Raw genomic sequence first — 15,087 nt, 5'->3', positions numbered from 1 at the left:
TTACAACAGTAAATGCGGTATAAAGTGAGCACGACTATTCCATTTCTGTGCAGTTATTAAATTCAAGTGTGTGCTTATGATGTCAGACATATTTTAGCAAGAAATAGATATCGTATGGAGAGTAGTTCGCTGGTATTAACATTTTTAATGCTTTAGATTAATTTGATTAAAAAAACATTAATAAAAGCCAGTAGCATTTACAGTACAAAACTCACATTAGTACAAATGCAATGCAATAGATTTCGCAATTACAACAATGTGAGCTATTGCCATTTTGCATTACACCATTTGATTAATGTTTCAGGAAGGGAAAAAAACAACAATAACATTTACAATGCCAATAACTCAAAACAATGTAATTGGGAGACCTATTGCATTGTAAATGCTTGTTTATCTTGCCATGGATTACCCGGGATGGCTTTCAAAGGTAGGCATGCCTGGCCAGCCACAACATGGCGCAGCCACCTGCTGCGTCTCCATAAGTGAGCTGTCAGAGGGCAGGAGAAAGGCATCCTTTTGCCAAACTCAACATGGCGAACTTCGACCCGCTTCCGGTTGCCTTCTTGTCATAGAGGAGCCTTCGTGTTGGCCAAATCCAAGATGGCGGCCTGGTTGGCCAGTTTACCTGGCACTGTCAGTTTGGCCAACCACGACGTGGCTGCTCTGTGCTCGCCGCAGCTACCGAGCTGTCACTGGGAGACATCACTTCCGGCGGAGCCCAGAGACCGAGGCAGCGGCTAGGACCCGACACCGGCCAGAGAGCGGCCCGGGGGTGGAGACACCGGGGCTCCATCCATCGGAGAAGGGAGAGGGGCCCCCGCCCGAGGGGGCGAAGAGGCCGGCAGGTGAGGGACAATGGCCAGGGTGCAAAGATGAGGGTGGGGGTAGGAGCACCGCTCGGCTCCATAGGGGTGGGATGGATGGAGACCGCCAGGTAAGACCACTGAGAGACAATGAGGGTGCGGGGGCACTGCACCCTAGCCCCGAGATCATGATTGACAGGAGGGGGGGACAGACAGACAGACCACAATACTCAGATGCAGGGAATAAAGGGCCTGACAAAAGGGATTGGAAAGATATGGTGAGGAATGACAAATGGGAGAGAGTGAATGATGGAGAAAAAGAGGGGAAGAATGAGGATGGAGTACGAGAGAGTGAGGGGGGTATTGGAGATGAATGGCAGGTGGGATAGGATATAAGAGCTGATGAGAGGAGGGAGAGAAGAATCGAATGAGAAGAAAGAGATGAGACGAAGAAGACAGAAGAGAGCAGATTAGAGAGAAAGATACATGAGAGGAAGGAGAGATGAGATGAAGAATGAGACGATGGCTAGAGGGGATGAGACGAGAGAGGAAATGCCAGGCGAAGAATGAGAGGAAAGAGAAGAGAGACGAATATTGAGGGCAAGGGGAGAGGAGACGAGAGGTGACAAATGAAGAGATAGTGGATACAGAGTGAGAGGACATACGAGACAGAATGAGAGGTGGCTGATGAGAGCTGCACAGTGAGAACAGGGAGGTGAGAGGTTATTCATTTTAGGCGAAATAGAGGTGAAGAAGGAGAGAGGGGATGAACGAGAGGAGGTGAAGAATGAGCTTATCAGAGGAGATTAATAAGAAGAGGGCCGAATGAGAGGAGATAAAATGTGAAGGAGAGGAGGTGAGAGGCTTAGAATGAGAGGGGGAGAAGATGAGAGGTAGAATGAGTGGCAGAGAAGATAAGAGGTAGAATGAAAGGGGCTGAGAAGACGAGAGGCATAAAATGAGTGGTAGATAAGATGTGAGGTGTAAAATGAGAATGGTAGAGAAGATGGGGAGGGGCAGAGAAGAGAGGCGTAGAATAGGAGGAGAAGATGAGAGCTGTAGAATGAAAGGCGCAGGATGAGAGGGACAGAGAAGATGAGAGGTGAGAATGAGAAGGGCAGAGAAGTTGGGGGGCGTTGAATGAAAGATGCAGGATGAGAGGGACAGAGAAGATGAGAGATGTAGAATGAGAGGGGCATAGACGATTAGCGGTGTAGAATGAGAGGGGCAGAGAAGTTGAGAGGCATAAAATGAGGGACAGGAGATGAGGCGTAGAATGAGAGGAAAAGCAGATGCGAGACGTAGAATGAGAGGAACAGCAGATGAGAGGCGTAGCATGAGAGGGACAGAGAAGATTTGAGACGTAGAATGAGAGGTGCAGAATGAGAGGGACAGAGAAGATGAAAGGTGTAGAATGAGAGGGGTAGAAACGATTAGCAGTGTAAAATGAGAGGGGCAGAGAAGATGAGAGCCATAAAATGAGAGGGACAGGAGATGAGGCGTAGAATGAGAGGAACAGCAGATGCGAGGCATAGCATGAGAGGGACAGAGAAGATGCGAGGCGTAGAATGAGAGGGTCAGAGAAGATATGAGGCGTAGAATGAGAGGGTCGGAGAAGATGCGAGGCGTATAATGAGAGGGCAGAGAAGATGCGAGGTGTATAATGAGAGGGCAGAGAAGATGCGAGGTGTAGCATGAGGGGGCAGAGAAGGTGAAAGGTGCAGAATGAGAGGGCAGAGAATATGAGGCGTAGAAAGAGAGGTGTAGAATGAAAGGGGCAGAAAATATGAGGTAGGAGAGAAAAGATGAGCAGAACAGGCGAGAGAGAAGTGAGAGATGAAGGAGAGCGGTGATGACGCATGAGAAGATGGACAGGGATGATGAGAGGGAGGAGTAAAGATGAGATGCAGAGTGAAAGAGGCTGGGTGAGTATGGGAAATAGGAGAACGAGGAAGGTAAGAGGTAAAGAGTAAGGAAAACACGAATAAGACCAACCAAAAGAGTGGGACTGAGAGAGGAGTAGTCCTTATCTTACATAAGGCAGTTGAGAGCATCCTCGTCTATAATGGAGCGCATGTGGCAAGGGAGGTGCACATATCACTGCTAAAAGAGAGCGGGGACATCCGAAGGCATGGGATGGGTGGTAGTTAAGGTCAGGGGAGGATGAGTCACAAGGCGCAAGAGAGTGACCCCGGGGCAAGGTGAGGCAGTTAGAGAGCGAGAATAATGTCTAGAGAATGTGTGAAAGGAAAATAATCAGGGTAGGGTAGAGCGAATTGTGAAAGGGGGGAGTCGAGCAACAAAATAGGAAATAATATTCCAGCTCAGTTGTGGGATATATGATGAGGAGAGGGTATGAGAGGGAACCTTTATTAGGAGGACGAGAGAATGAGATGGGGTGAAAGAAAACGAGAGCATCATGGGTGATCAGTAGGACGAGGTGAGCATGAGAGAAACGGCGACTGTGAAAGAATGTAAGAGGGAATGAGTAAATGTAGGTCAGAGTGGGAGAGAGACCAGAGGTAGAGGGGGTAGATAATGAGAGAGCAAAATGAGAGAATAAGTTATTAGAAGAGAGAAAGGCCTGATTGATAAACATTTTTAATAAAGTTAGAAATGAGAACCCATAGATATTCGCATAGATTTCCTACTTTGTAAATACTGAAAACCCCTAAGAATCAAGGCGGAAATCTGCATACATGTATGCCTCCATTCACACTCCTGCTCTGCGCTTACGTCTGTGGACTATCTGCGGGGTAGTGCAGAGGGTTCGTGCACTTGCACAGAAAACCCTTCCTGTTCATGAAAGGAAAAAATACCTTTGAACGTGGGGAGCGGCTCCGCTTGCACGCTCGTGAAGTATGAGACTATTCCCTTCGCCTCTCAGGTAAAAACACTGATTCTGCCTTTTACTGGAGTAGTTTTACATGGATTGTCACGTGGAGCTATGTCATGTCAGATCTTTGAGTACCTGTAAACTGGTGAGTTTCTGGCAGCTTCATGCCTTTTGCACATCAGTCCGTCCTTCATTGTTCCCAAACGCAGAAGAACTGTAGAAAATCGGCCACAGAGGTTGCAAACGAGGATTATAATTGTATTTATATAGCGCTTACTACCCCTGATGAGGAGTCAAAGCGCTTTTCGGTGTTTCGCACACGCAACTGCCGAACCGAAAAAGGTCGTGGTGAATTAATATAGGGAAATATGTGTTAATTTGAGCGGTGGACCTGCGAGTCTGTTAGTTGGATTGAAAAGGATAGTGGAGAGATAGAAGAGGGAAGAGACCAGAAAGTGTTTGTTGGGAGATCCTAGTAGTACGAGGAGGTTTGGGATGAGTAAAAGAGAGATATGAGTTTGTTGGAAACCAGTGTTCACATTAGGCTCACAGAAAAGGTCCACCTCGGAAGGAGAACTTGAAGGAAGACGTGGCGAAAGATACTAGGAATAAAAACAAGGGTAGAGGGAGATTGAGTGATTCTGAGAACGGAACGAATGAAGAAAGGTGCCGGTAGACTGAGTGATGCATCATAACAAGGGAGATGGAATGAGGAAACGTGTATATATATATCACATTGCCATGCCCTTTCGAGCTATCATGCGTCTTGCCAAAGATTAGTTCTGCCAATCACCTTTTGCTCTCTGTTGGGATTCTGAAACACATTTGTGTTGTGCTATGTCATGGCGTTTAGGCTGGTAGCGCTATTCCATGTGCATCTGTGGGGCGGCTTCCTAGTAGGATAGTGGGTGGTGCATAGTTGGATGTTTTATGGGGAAAAGTGTGATGTTGGACCTAGTTTGTTAGAGGTAGTGTTTTTTCAGGAGTTTGATTTGACAGTAATTGCATTTATTCTTTAGTTTTGCTGTTTTGGGGGGTGTTCAGTTTAGCCTCCCACATCCACATGGAAAGTGAGGGATCATATGCCTGGATGGGAGATCCACACGAACCTGACTCCTCATGTCCTGTGACCCATCTTCCTACACATAAGCCTTGGCAGCAGTGTATTCTTGTGTTGTGTTGCAGTACTCGGTGAAGCCAACCTTGGTTGTTGGGATTCAAAACTTGTGATCTTTGCCCAGCCTCTAGAGTAGAGCTTTTGCCCTGTTTTTAGAGGTTGGCTACAGAGAGTGCTCCTCAGTTCTAACCTTCCAAAGTGCTGTTTGATTGTTAGAAATGTGCAAAATCTGTTGCCACAATGTCTATGGTAGGAACCCAAGTGGAAATGTTGTCGAGCAGTGACCCGGAGGTTGTCTACATACCTTGTAAAGGAGAAAGAAGAGGGAAGACTGCTCGAATTGTGGTCCTGTGCCCCTCTAATTTGTGCTTCCAGTTTTGTATTCGTTTCACTCAGAATGCAGCACATTCTCGTAGTATCTTCTCTCCGAGGTCTTTTAAGTCCTAGTCATGTGTCCCTCAACATTACCCTCCTTGTCCTGGGGTCTGCGGCCCTCCTGGGGGTGTTCGGCCCTCCTTAGCCTGGGGGTGTGCCGCCCTCCTTGGCCTGGGGGTGTGCCGCCCTCCTTGGCCGGGGGGTGTGCCGCCCTCCTTGGCCGGGGGGTGTGCCGCCCTCCTTGGCCTGGGGGTGTGCCGCCCTCCTTGGCCTGAGGGTGTGCCGCCCTCCTTGGCCTGAGGGTGTGCCGCCCTCCTTGGCCTGCGGGTGTGCCGCCCTCCTTGGCCTGGGATCAGCTGCCCTCCTTGGCCTGGGTTCTGGCACCCTCCTTGGCCTGGGTTCTGGCAGCCCCCATTGGCCTGGGTTCTGGCAGCCCCCATTGGCCTGGGTTCCGGCAGCCCCCATTGGCCTGGGTTCCGGCAGCTCCCATTGGGTTGGGTTCTGGCACCCTCCTTGGCCTGGGTTCTGGCACCCTCCTTGGCATGGGTTCTGGCGCCCTCCTTGGCTTGGGTTCTGGCGCCCTCCTTGGCTTGGGTTCTGGCGCCCTCCTTGGCTTGGGTTCTGGCGCCCTCCTTGGCTTGGGTTCTGGCGCCCTCCTTGGCTTGGGTTCTGGCGCCCTCCTTGGCTTGGGTTCTGGCGCCCTCCTTGGCCTGGGTTCTGGCGCCCTCCTTGGCCTGGGTTCTGGCGCCCTCCTTGGCCTGGGTTCTGGCGCCCTCCTTGGCCTGGGTTCTGGCGCCCTCCTTGGCCTGGGTTCTGGCGCCCTCCTTGGCCTGGGTTCTGGCGCCCTCCTTGGCCTGGGTTCTGGCGCCCTCCTTGGCCTGGGTTCTGGCGCCCTCCTTGGCCTGGGTTCTGGCACCCTCCTTGGCCTGGGTTCTGGCACCCTCCTTGGCCTGGGTTCTGGCACCCTCCTTGGCCTGGGTTCTGGCACCCTCCTTGGCCTGGGTTCTGGCACCCTCCTTGGCCTGGGTTCTGGCACCCTCCTTGGCCTGGGTTCTGGCACCCTCCTTGGCCTAGGTTCTGGCGCCCTCATTGGCCTGGGTTCTGAGGGCCGCCTGGGTTCTAGCACCATGATTGGTCTGGCTTCTGAGGGCCTCCTGGGCTTGGGTTCTGGCGGCCTCCTGCGCCTGAGTTCTGGTGCCTCCTTGGCCTGGGTTCTGGCGCTCTCCTTGGCCTGGGTTCTGGCGCCCTCCTTGGCCTGGGTTCTGGCGCCCTCCTTGGCCTGGGGTCTGGCGCCCTCCTTGGCCTGGGTTCTGGCGCCCTCCTTGGCCTGGGTTCTGGCGCCCTCCTTGGCCTAGGTTCTGGCACCCTCCTTGGCCTGGGTTCTGGCGCCCTCCTTGGCCTAGGTTCTGGCGCCCTCATTGGCCTAGGTTCTGAGGGCCTCCTGGGCCTGGGTTCTAGCACCCTCATTGGCCTGGGTTCTGAGGGCCTCCTGAGCTTGGGTTCTGGCGGCCTCCTGTGCCTGAGTTCTGGTGCCTCCTGTGCCTGAGTTCTGGTGCCTCCTTGGCCTGGGTTCTGGCGCTCTCCTTGGCCTGGGTTCTGGCGCTCTCCTTGGCCTGGGTTCTGGCGCTCTCCTTGGCCTGGGTTCTGGTGCCCTCCTTGGCCTGGGTTCTGGTGCCCTCCTTGACCCTGGGTTCTGGCGCTCTCCTTGGCCTGGGGTCTGCGGACCTCCTTGGCCTGGAGTCTGCGGACCTCCCCAGCCTCTTCGGTGTGCACTCTACCTTGGGCGCTTACCTTCCAAAGGGTCTTCTGATACAGTGAACAGGACAGTCAGAAGTCTGCCTCCCTCTCTCTCTCTTTCTCAGTATCTCCTTCTCTTTCTTAACATGACTCTGTCTACCTCTGACTCTGTTGTTCTCTACCCTTCACAGCCTTTCTATTTACCTGTTTCTCTACCACACCTATCTCTTGCTTTTTCATGTCTCGCTCCCTGTCTTACTCACCCACTCTTACCATGCAGTACTTTATTGTCTAGATCGCTCCGTCTCCCTTGCGTCTCTCTACCTATCCCTTCTCTTTCTACCTTACCTTTCTCTACTTCATACTGCTCTCTCCACCTTTCTATTTTGGAGTACCTACTAATCTTCCTCTGTCTTACCAATAACTAATCCCAGCCCTTCTCTTTACCTCACTTTTCTATCAACCCTCTACCTGACTAATGGTCACCTCTTCCTACCACCTGTATCTTGCTTTCTATCTCTGTCCCCGTACTTCACCTCACCTAACAGACCTTACCCCTCTCTTTATCATCCGTACCTTACCTCTAGCAATACAGCTGCCAAAAATGAAACGCAGCTCGCCAAGAAGCCAAAAATCCACTAGTGTTTAATGCAAAGTAGCAAACAGCACAGCAAAAGATCAAAGACAACTAACTGTCCTTCCAACTCCCCAGGGCTGTCGGTCTACCTCACTCTAAAACGGTATCTGCCTTTTCCTCGGTTTCTCTAGCTACCACTTCGCTGTCTACATTTGTACATTTCTTTCCGTCGGTCGCCTCTTTCCCTCTTTACGCCTGCCCCTACCTCTGACTCCTCTCTAGCTCCACCTCCTGTCTCGGTCTCCCCTTTTGTTGTGCCGTTCTCCTCGTCTAGCGGTCCTTCTAACTCATGCCCCTACCCTTTCTGTCACTCTGCTGAGCCGGATGTCATTGTCTAGGCCATTAGTTTACATTGGAAAGATGAGAGAACAGATACGTCAGAGGAACAGAATTCAGGAAAAAGTATCCGAGTCCACCTGGCCGGATGGTGCAAGTCCCCCGAGCAATGCTTTGAGTTTCCCTGTTGCGGCGAGGATGCTCCTGGTGCAGGGAGATGGATTTGTGTACCCCAATATCTGACATTTAAAGCTAATGTTTCAAGGTCTGTCTGCACGTCGTATTTCAAAAGTATGCACTAGCCCACTAAACACCTACAGAGTAACCTTTTCTGCCTTTACTTCAAAAGGAGGACCAGGCTGCCTGGACACTGGGGCGCACATAAAAAGCTACAATACAAAAAACTCCAGATCAAGTGGCTTTACCAATGCTTGTCAAGCTTTCTGTTGGTATTCTTGGCTGGTAGGCGCTGGAGCTTTCTCTAGTTCTTTTTAGTCTCCATTTCTGAAAGTTTAAGGTATGATCAATATGTTTGGTACCCTGAGAGGTTCACTTGTCAAAAATGTAATTTATTACCCATTTTCTGCCAACAGAGAGCCCCCAGAATATGTCTAGCCTGCACCCACAAACATTCTTAAGATGGCTCTGGTCCTCCGAAGAGCAGACCGCTCATCCCTATAAACACAGCACAGCGAAATGAAATGAAATACACTTGATTGTTTCAATGAATTAAAATTGTAACAATGGAGAACCAGGGGAGATGTTCCAGCACTTAATTCATTCAGTTATCGTCGGTATGGATTCAACCGATAATAAATACCGTTCTAATACATGAATGAAATAGAATTAAAATATTACATTTAATGCTAAAATGAGTAAAACAGTGAAAATAATCAGCTGTCAATGCCTTCACTTAGCTATAATCCCTGATTAGGGCGATGATTTAGAGTTTTTAATTGAAGTTCAAACTTTCGCTCATCTATATGCCACCAAAAAAATGTTTTTCATGGCGACTATGCAGGTATGTGTTTGGTACTTTAGCTGCGAACAGTTTAATAAAGTGCGGTATGCGAGGCATTGGCTAAAAGTTCTTTCACCTTGTGTGCAAATTTCGCAAATCTTGCCAGTTCCAATGGAATGTCCAGGTTGAAGAGAAGTTCCATCGCATCTTGACATGTACGTGTTCGATGTTTTAAAAACAACGGTTTTAGTAAAGTGCGGCGTGCCTGTGTCAAACAGTGGCATATACAGACCAAGTGTACCATGGTTTCCTCATACTGGTGGCACAGTTGGCAGCTACTGACCACCTCTAATGATTTCCAGCGTATGTTAATGTCTTTTATCGGCAGCACCATAATTCTCACTGCTAAGATTTGCTTTAAGATTGACTTGTTTAAAGCGGCGTCAAGATAAGGCTGCTTTAGGCGGTCTTCATAAGAGGTGGCATGTATCCTGATGTTGCTGCTGGAGAGCCTCGGTTCCTTCATGTCCTCTTCCTTAGAGAGTAGTCTAACTTGTTTTTTTAAAATCGATTTTAGTATACCGGGCTCATGAATAAAATCCTGCCAGTTGGACATGTCCAGATGCAATTCAGTGCAGGCACTGTGCAGGCCATTGGACCACGAGTTATTTTCTTCCTCAAAAAATGCTTTTAAGATTGTTGACCACCCCCTCCTGACCTTCTCATGACCTGTGACCTCTGGTCACTTCGTGTTTCCAGACCTGGCTTTATAAATTCATTGTTGGTTGGTGAGGCGGTCCAGTCGGTTCAACGGACGCAAACAAAAACTGCACAACCCGGAAGATACTTACTTGTTAAATTAAAAGCCCCTTCCCTTCTTCTCACTGGTTGTGATGCATGCATCACCACCCCCACCCCCGAAGCCACGCCCCCTCGGGGCTGTCCTCTCCTCAGTCTCCGCCCTGTCAGCCACATCCCGGGATGGTGTCTGAGACTTCGTGTGTCCCCCCGGCCCAGTTCATGGTTCTACCTCCCCCACCTCAACTCCACCGAACCTAAACCATCCTCATGAGGGGCTCTTTCTTTCCCTGCACCTGTTTTGCCCCTTTCCGGGAATGCCCAGACCTAAAAGCCACCCTGTTTCCAATAGCGGGTGTCCACGTCACTGCTGTGGGAGGAGAGCAGTCCCCACCTTGGACATGCCTCGAATTTAAGATGTTGACATATTTAAGGTGTTACACAAGACGGTAAGCGAGATACCTTTAAACTGACTTTTGTTAAATCCCACAATTAAATGGGGTGAATTGCTCACACTGGTGGTGGGCAGTAAAGATTAGTAGTATAGGCCTGTGGTCTACCTATGTCACTGGGGGATATGAGTGACACCCAGACAATGAAGAAATCCTGGTGCCTGCTTCCCCCAACATATCTCTTGCTTTCCGTGTCTGTGGGAGTGCAGCAGGAACCGGGTGCCCTCAGCAAGTAGGTGGCAGGAGGGACTTTACCCAGATCCCTTTGCCGCTTCCTTTCCACACACACACCAAGTGGCAAACGCTGGAGACCGCTCCTGCCTCCCTATGGGAGTCAAGAGGGGTGGGTGTGTGTGTGTGACTGTGTTAATGAAAAAAAAACGGGTGCCCTCAGGGGGTAGAAGGCAGGATGCCCCTTTGCCCTGCTCCTTTCGCCGCCTCCATTCCACACGCACTGAGAGGCAAACCCTGGAGACAGCTCCTACCTCCCTGTGGGAACCAAGGTGAGTCACAGGTGTGTAAGTGGAGCAGGAACCACGCACTGGGTCCCTCAGTAGGTAGAGGGCAGGATGCCCCTTGCCCCACCCCCTTGCCACTTCCTTTCCACACACACTGAGGGGCAGGCCCTAGAAACAGCTCCTGCCTCCCTGTGGGAATCAAGGCGAGTCACAGTGTTGTAAGTGGGGCAGGAACCACGCACCGGGTGCCCTCCGAAGGTAGAGGGCAGGATGCCCTTTGCCGCACTCCCTTTGCCACTTCCTTTCCACACACACTGAGGGGCAGGCCCTAGAAACAGCTCCTGCCTCCCTTTGGGAATCAAGGCGAGTCACAGTGTTGTAAGTGGAGCAGGAACCACGCACCTGGTGCCCTCAGGAGGTAGATGGCAGGATGCCCCTTGCCCCACTCCTTCTCCGCCTCTTTTCCACATGCACCAAGAGGCAGTCCCTGGAGACGGCTCCTGCCTCCCTGTGGGAACCAAGGCGAGTCACAGGTGTGTGTGTGAGTGGAGCAGGAACCACGCACCCGGTGCCTTCTGGAGGTAGATGGCAGGATGCCCTTTGCCCCACTCCCTCAGCCGCCTCCTTTCCACACCAACCGAGAGGCTGGCCCTGGAGACGACTCCTGCCTCCCTGTGGGAACCAAGGCGAGTCACAGGTGTGTGTGCCAGGCCTGGGCGTGGTGCTTCTAGTTCCTTCCTGCTTCCACCGCCCCCAAGCCTGGTATATTTACTTGGGGAGGGGAGGAGGGAGGGAAGGCCTGGAATGCGGTTGGGGCAGTCCGGGTTGGAGGGCTCCCTCCCTGGTGTGCTCACAACCAGCGGCGGAGGGCACGGCGTGTCCATGTGTGCAGAGCTGAGCTGGCAGCGTCGCGGGGACAGGTAGGTCTGGGGCCGGGGGCAAGAATTCTGCAAAATAAATAGCATTTCAGTTCGGGATTTGTGTCGCAGCCAGGCGCATATGTTCGCAAGACCATTAAGGTGTGCGGCCAGGGGCACCCCGGGCTTCTCTGCCCACCAGGCCCCAATCTAAAACCCCCCAGCACGGCTGCCACCTACAAGGCTGCTTCGGCTGGGGGATGACCCCCCGTGGCAGGCTGCACCGTGACAGATCCCAGGAGCGCGCCCAGAGCTTGGGAAGATGAAGCGACAGGTTTGGGATTCAGACGGCTGCCCCAGGCCGCGTAGATGTCCGGGTGGCGTGGACAGACTGGTTAGGATCTCACCCAAGTGTCTGCTGTCTCCTGGGGGTGTTTCCTGCCTACATCCGGTGCTGGGAAGTCCATGTAGTGAGGGTACCGGCTGCCGGGGGTCTCCTGAAGAGCGGAGGGTGACGTCTTAAACGCGTTATTTGTCGATCAGACGGTCCCTGCTTGCAGCACACAGCTCTGACTGGCTTCACCGCGTTTGTCTACCTGTGCACCTGTGATGTACGCCCGAGTGGGAAAGGGCGCACGCTCCATGTGTGAGGGCAGTCTTAGCACAGTGGTTCCATAGGGTTAGAAAGCGCTCCCTTTAAATGCGAGCGCTGGAACTGCTCTCTTTCATTCGAGCGCTGGAACTGCTCTCTTTCATTCGAGCGCTGGAACTGCTCTCTTTCATTCGAGCGCTGGAACTGTTCTCTTTCATTCGAGCGCTGGAACTGCTCTCTTTCATTCGAACGCTGGAAGTGCTCTCTTTCATTCGAGCGCTGGAAGTGCTCTCTTTAAATGCGAGCGCTAGAACTGCTCTTTCATTCGAGCGCTGGAACGGCTCTCTTTAAATGCGAGCGCTAGAACTCCTCTCTTTCATTCGAGCGCTGGAACTGCTCTCTTTCATTCGAGCGCTAGAACTGCTCTCTTTTCTCCGTGCGAGCTCCAGGACAACGCTCTTCACTACATGCCAGCTCTAGAACAGCTGTTTCATTCGAGCTCTAGAACAGCTCTTTTTCCCCCTCCATGCGAGCTCTAGAACAGCTCCATTACCTCCATACGAGCGCTAGAACAGCTCTTTTCTGCATGCAAGCTCTAGAACAGCTCTTTTCTTCATGCAAACTCTAAAACGGCTCTATTTCCCCCTCCATGCGAGCTCTAGAACAGCTCCATTACCTCCATACGAGCGCTAGAACAGCTCTTTTCTGCATGCAAGCTCTAGAACAGCTCTTTTCTTCATGCAAACTCTAAAACAGCTCTATTTCTTCCATACAAGCGCTAGAACAGCTCTCTTTTTTTGCATGCGAGCTCTAGAACAGCTCTCTTTTCTCCATGCGAGTTATGGAACAGCTCTTTTGTCTGCATGCGAGCTACAGAACAGCTCTTTTGTCTGCATGCAAGAACAGCTCTTTTCTCCATGCAAACTCTAAAACAGCTCTATTTCTTCCATACAAGCGCTAGAACAGCTCTTTTTTTCCATGCGAGCTCTAGGACAGCTCACTTTTCGCCATGCGAGCTCTAGAACATCTATTTTCTCCATGACAGCTCTTTTCTCCATGCGAGCTCCAGAACACCTCTCTTTTCTCCATAACAGCTCTCTTTTCTCCATGCGAGCTCCAGAACAGCTCTCTTTTCTGCATGCGAGCTCTAGCTCCAAGCTGCTTCTGTGAAATGCTCCATGTGTTTCCCCGTTTGAATGTTCATCGAAGAGCAGGGCTCCTCGGATGCCCATAGTCGTGTGAGGTTTCAGCACTCGGGTGTGTGTGTAGTACATGCAGTCAAGGCCTCGGATAGACCCAGCCCTGGGTGAATAAAAATAAGGGGCGCTGTGCTTTGAGGCAACAATACAAATGTCAAGATAACCTTGGGGATTAATGTAACCTGTTGGGGAGAGATTGGTGTTTTGTCTAGTGGCAGTTTTGACTCATAAAGTAGCACAGAGGGTTAATGTGCCTGCTGCAGAGGACATGTATGCAGTAGTGGCCAGTGTTTGGGACAAGTGGCAGGGCAGGCATAGGGGTCGCGAAGGGAGGGGGAAGAAAAATAATAATTAAAAAAACGTACCTTCAGCCGGCCTCGTCAGACTCCTCTGCTTCATTAACAGGCTTCCTGCGGCCAATCCGGAAGCTGCTCTCACATGAGAACAGCTTCAGGATTGGCCTGAGCACCCTTGATTGGCGCTCCAGGACCGACTTGGAGACTGTGCCTGCTCTCTTTAACCGCAGCATTGCAGCTCGGGTTGGACAGAGGTTCACTGCGCATGATGGTTTGGTTGGCCTGAGACAGCCGGCTAAACCCACATCTGCACAGTGAAGAGAGTGCACTACCGCTCCTCTCAGTGCCGTCACTCCCCCAGGCCCCGCCCCCAAGACTCAGCAGGAAAGGAGAAATAAAACGAGTGTTGTCCCCCCCCCCCCTTTCCTGTCGTTTTGAGAGGGGTACGACTCTCCTCTGCCATAGCGGAGCAGCCACCGCTGCATGTACCATGCAGATCCCAGAGCTGTGTATAGATGTAGACAGCTCAGGGGGTTACTTCTTTTGTCACAGAGATCCTATTGTTACTCGCAGATCATATGTGACAATCATAACCAATATAACGCAGTGAGCTATGAACGTCATCAAAGCGCTGCAAGCAAACTGGAAGGAATAGGGTTGGAACCTTATGTTTTTCCCCAGTATTTCATTTTCCTAATGTTGCTAACAAGGGTTTGTGTGGGTAGAAATACATTCTTAGTAGTAAAGTCAACCCCAAACACTACGTCACTTTCTAAATCCAGAGTGTGTGCTTCTCCAGACCAAACGCTCTTAAAATATACTGCCTAACAGCATGGATGACGTGACCCCTGCATCCTGTAGTCCTCATTGTCTTTAATAACATTAACTATACTCGGATTTACACACTATGAGTCATTGTCTCTGTATAAGGAGAGTGTGATGTAAAGTGCTCTGAAACCTTACGCTGGCATGAGTAGCGCTATAAAGCAGGTAAAATACAAGTGAGAGAGGGGCTATAGAGAGATAGATGAAGGGCACTGTTGGAGGGTGATAGTGTGGGAATCCATGGAGAAGACGGTCATGGAGGGGAGAGGTGCCAATAAAGATTGTTGCATCGGGTGCCTCCAGAGCTATAGCAAGCCCTGTGGTTAGCCACATCCTTAGCATGGGAGAATCTTGAGGAAGATGGTTCTATCCAATGTCCTCGGTCCTGCTTGCTGGGTGATTGGGGAGGACCACTCTACGTTCCTCTGTGCAGAACCTGACCCAAGAAGCTTAATACCTTGTGAGGGGTCCATTTAGACCATATTCATAATCAGACTTTTATAGGAAGTCCACTTCCACCTTTATGTTGTTCTCGGTCTGATACCTGGGCAGGGAGCAGATCATCGAGTGGTCCTGATATCAATGAGCAGGGACATCACTGTCCTGCAGGAACTCTGCTTAGGGGGACAATCTCTTGGTAAAGACCACTGATGCCTCCTTTAGGCCATACAGCAGGAAGTAGAAGTGAAAGGGTGGAATGTGATCTGTGAATCGCAGAATGCATTGCTGTCTTCCATATCAAAACAGGGGGACAGACAAGCCTCAGATCCAAAGTAACCATGAATTTCCCTCCATTTGAATTTTCTGCATTCATTCCATCTTGAAATGGATTGTTTTGACCCTTTTAATTGCCCTTTTCAGGTCCAGC

The 15,087-nt window shown here is 50.8% G+C and overlaps 1 protein-coding gene across 8 annotated transcripts in view; it reads left to right on the top strand.

The window, feature by feature from the left end:
• Window positions 1-652: 652 nt before the first annotated feature.
• ARFIP2 (ARF interacting protein 2) overlaps window positions 653-15,087 on the top strand; it is a 286,324-nt gene continuing 271,889 nt past the window's right edge. For 3 of the 8 annotated variants that reach the window (XM_085623544.1, XM_085623542.1, XM_085623537.1), the window contains exon 1: window positions 690-845. The gene's annotated coding sequence lies outside the window, so the exon portion shown is untranslated. Of the gene's footprint in view, window positions 846-11,214; window positions 11,371-15,087 lie in introns of those variants that run through there. The other 5 variants (XM_085623543.1, XM_085623541.1, XM_085623538.1 and 2 more) reach the window with 3 other exon arrangements.

Source organism: Triturus cristatus, chromosome 8 (assembly GCF_964204655.1).
Source record: "Triturus cristatus chromosome 8, aTriCri1.1, whole genome shotgun sequence".
In the NCBI taxonomy this organism is placed as follows: domain Eukaryota; kingdom Metazoa; phylum Chordata; class Amphibia; order Caudata; family Salamandridae; genus Triturus; species Triturus cristatus.
The sequence above is the reverse complement of the archived record's forward strand: the minus strand, read 5'-3'. Positions and strand labels throughout refer to the sequence as shown.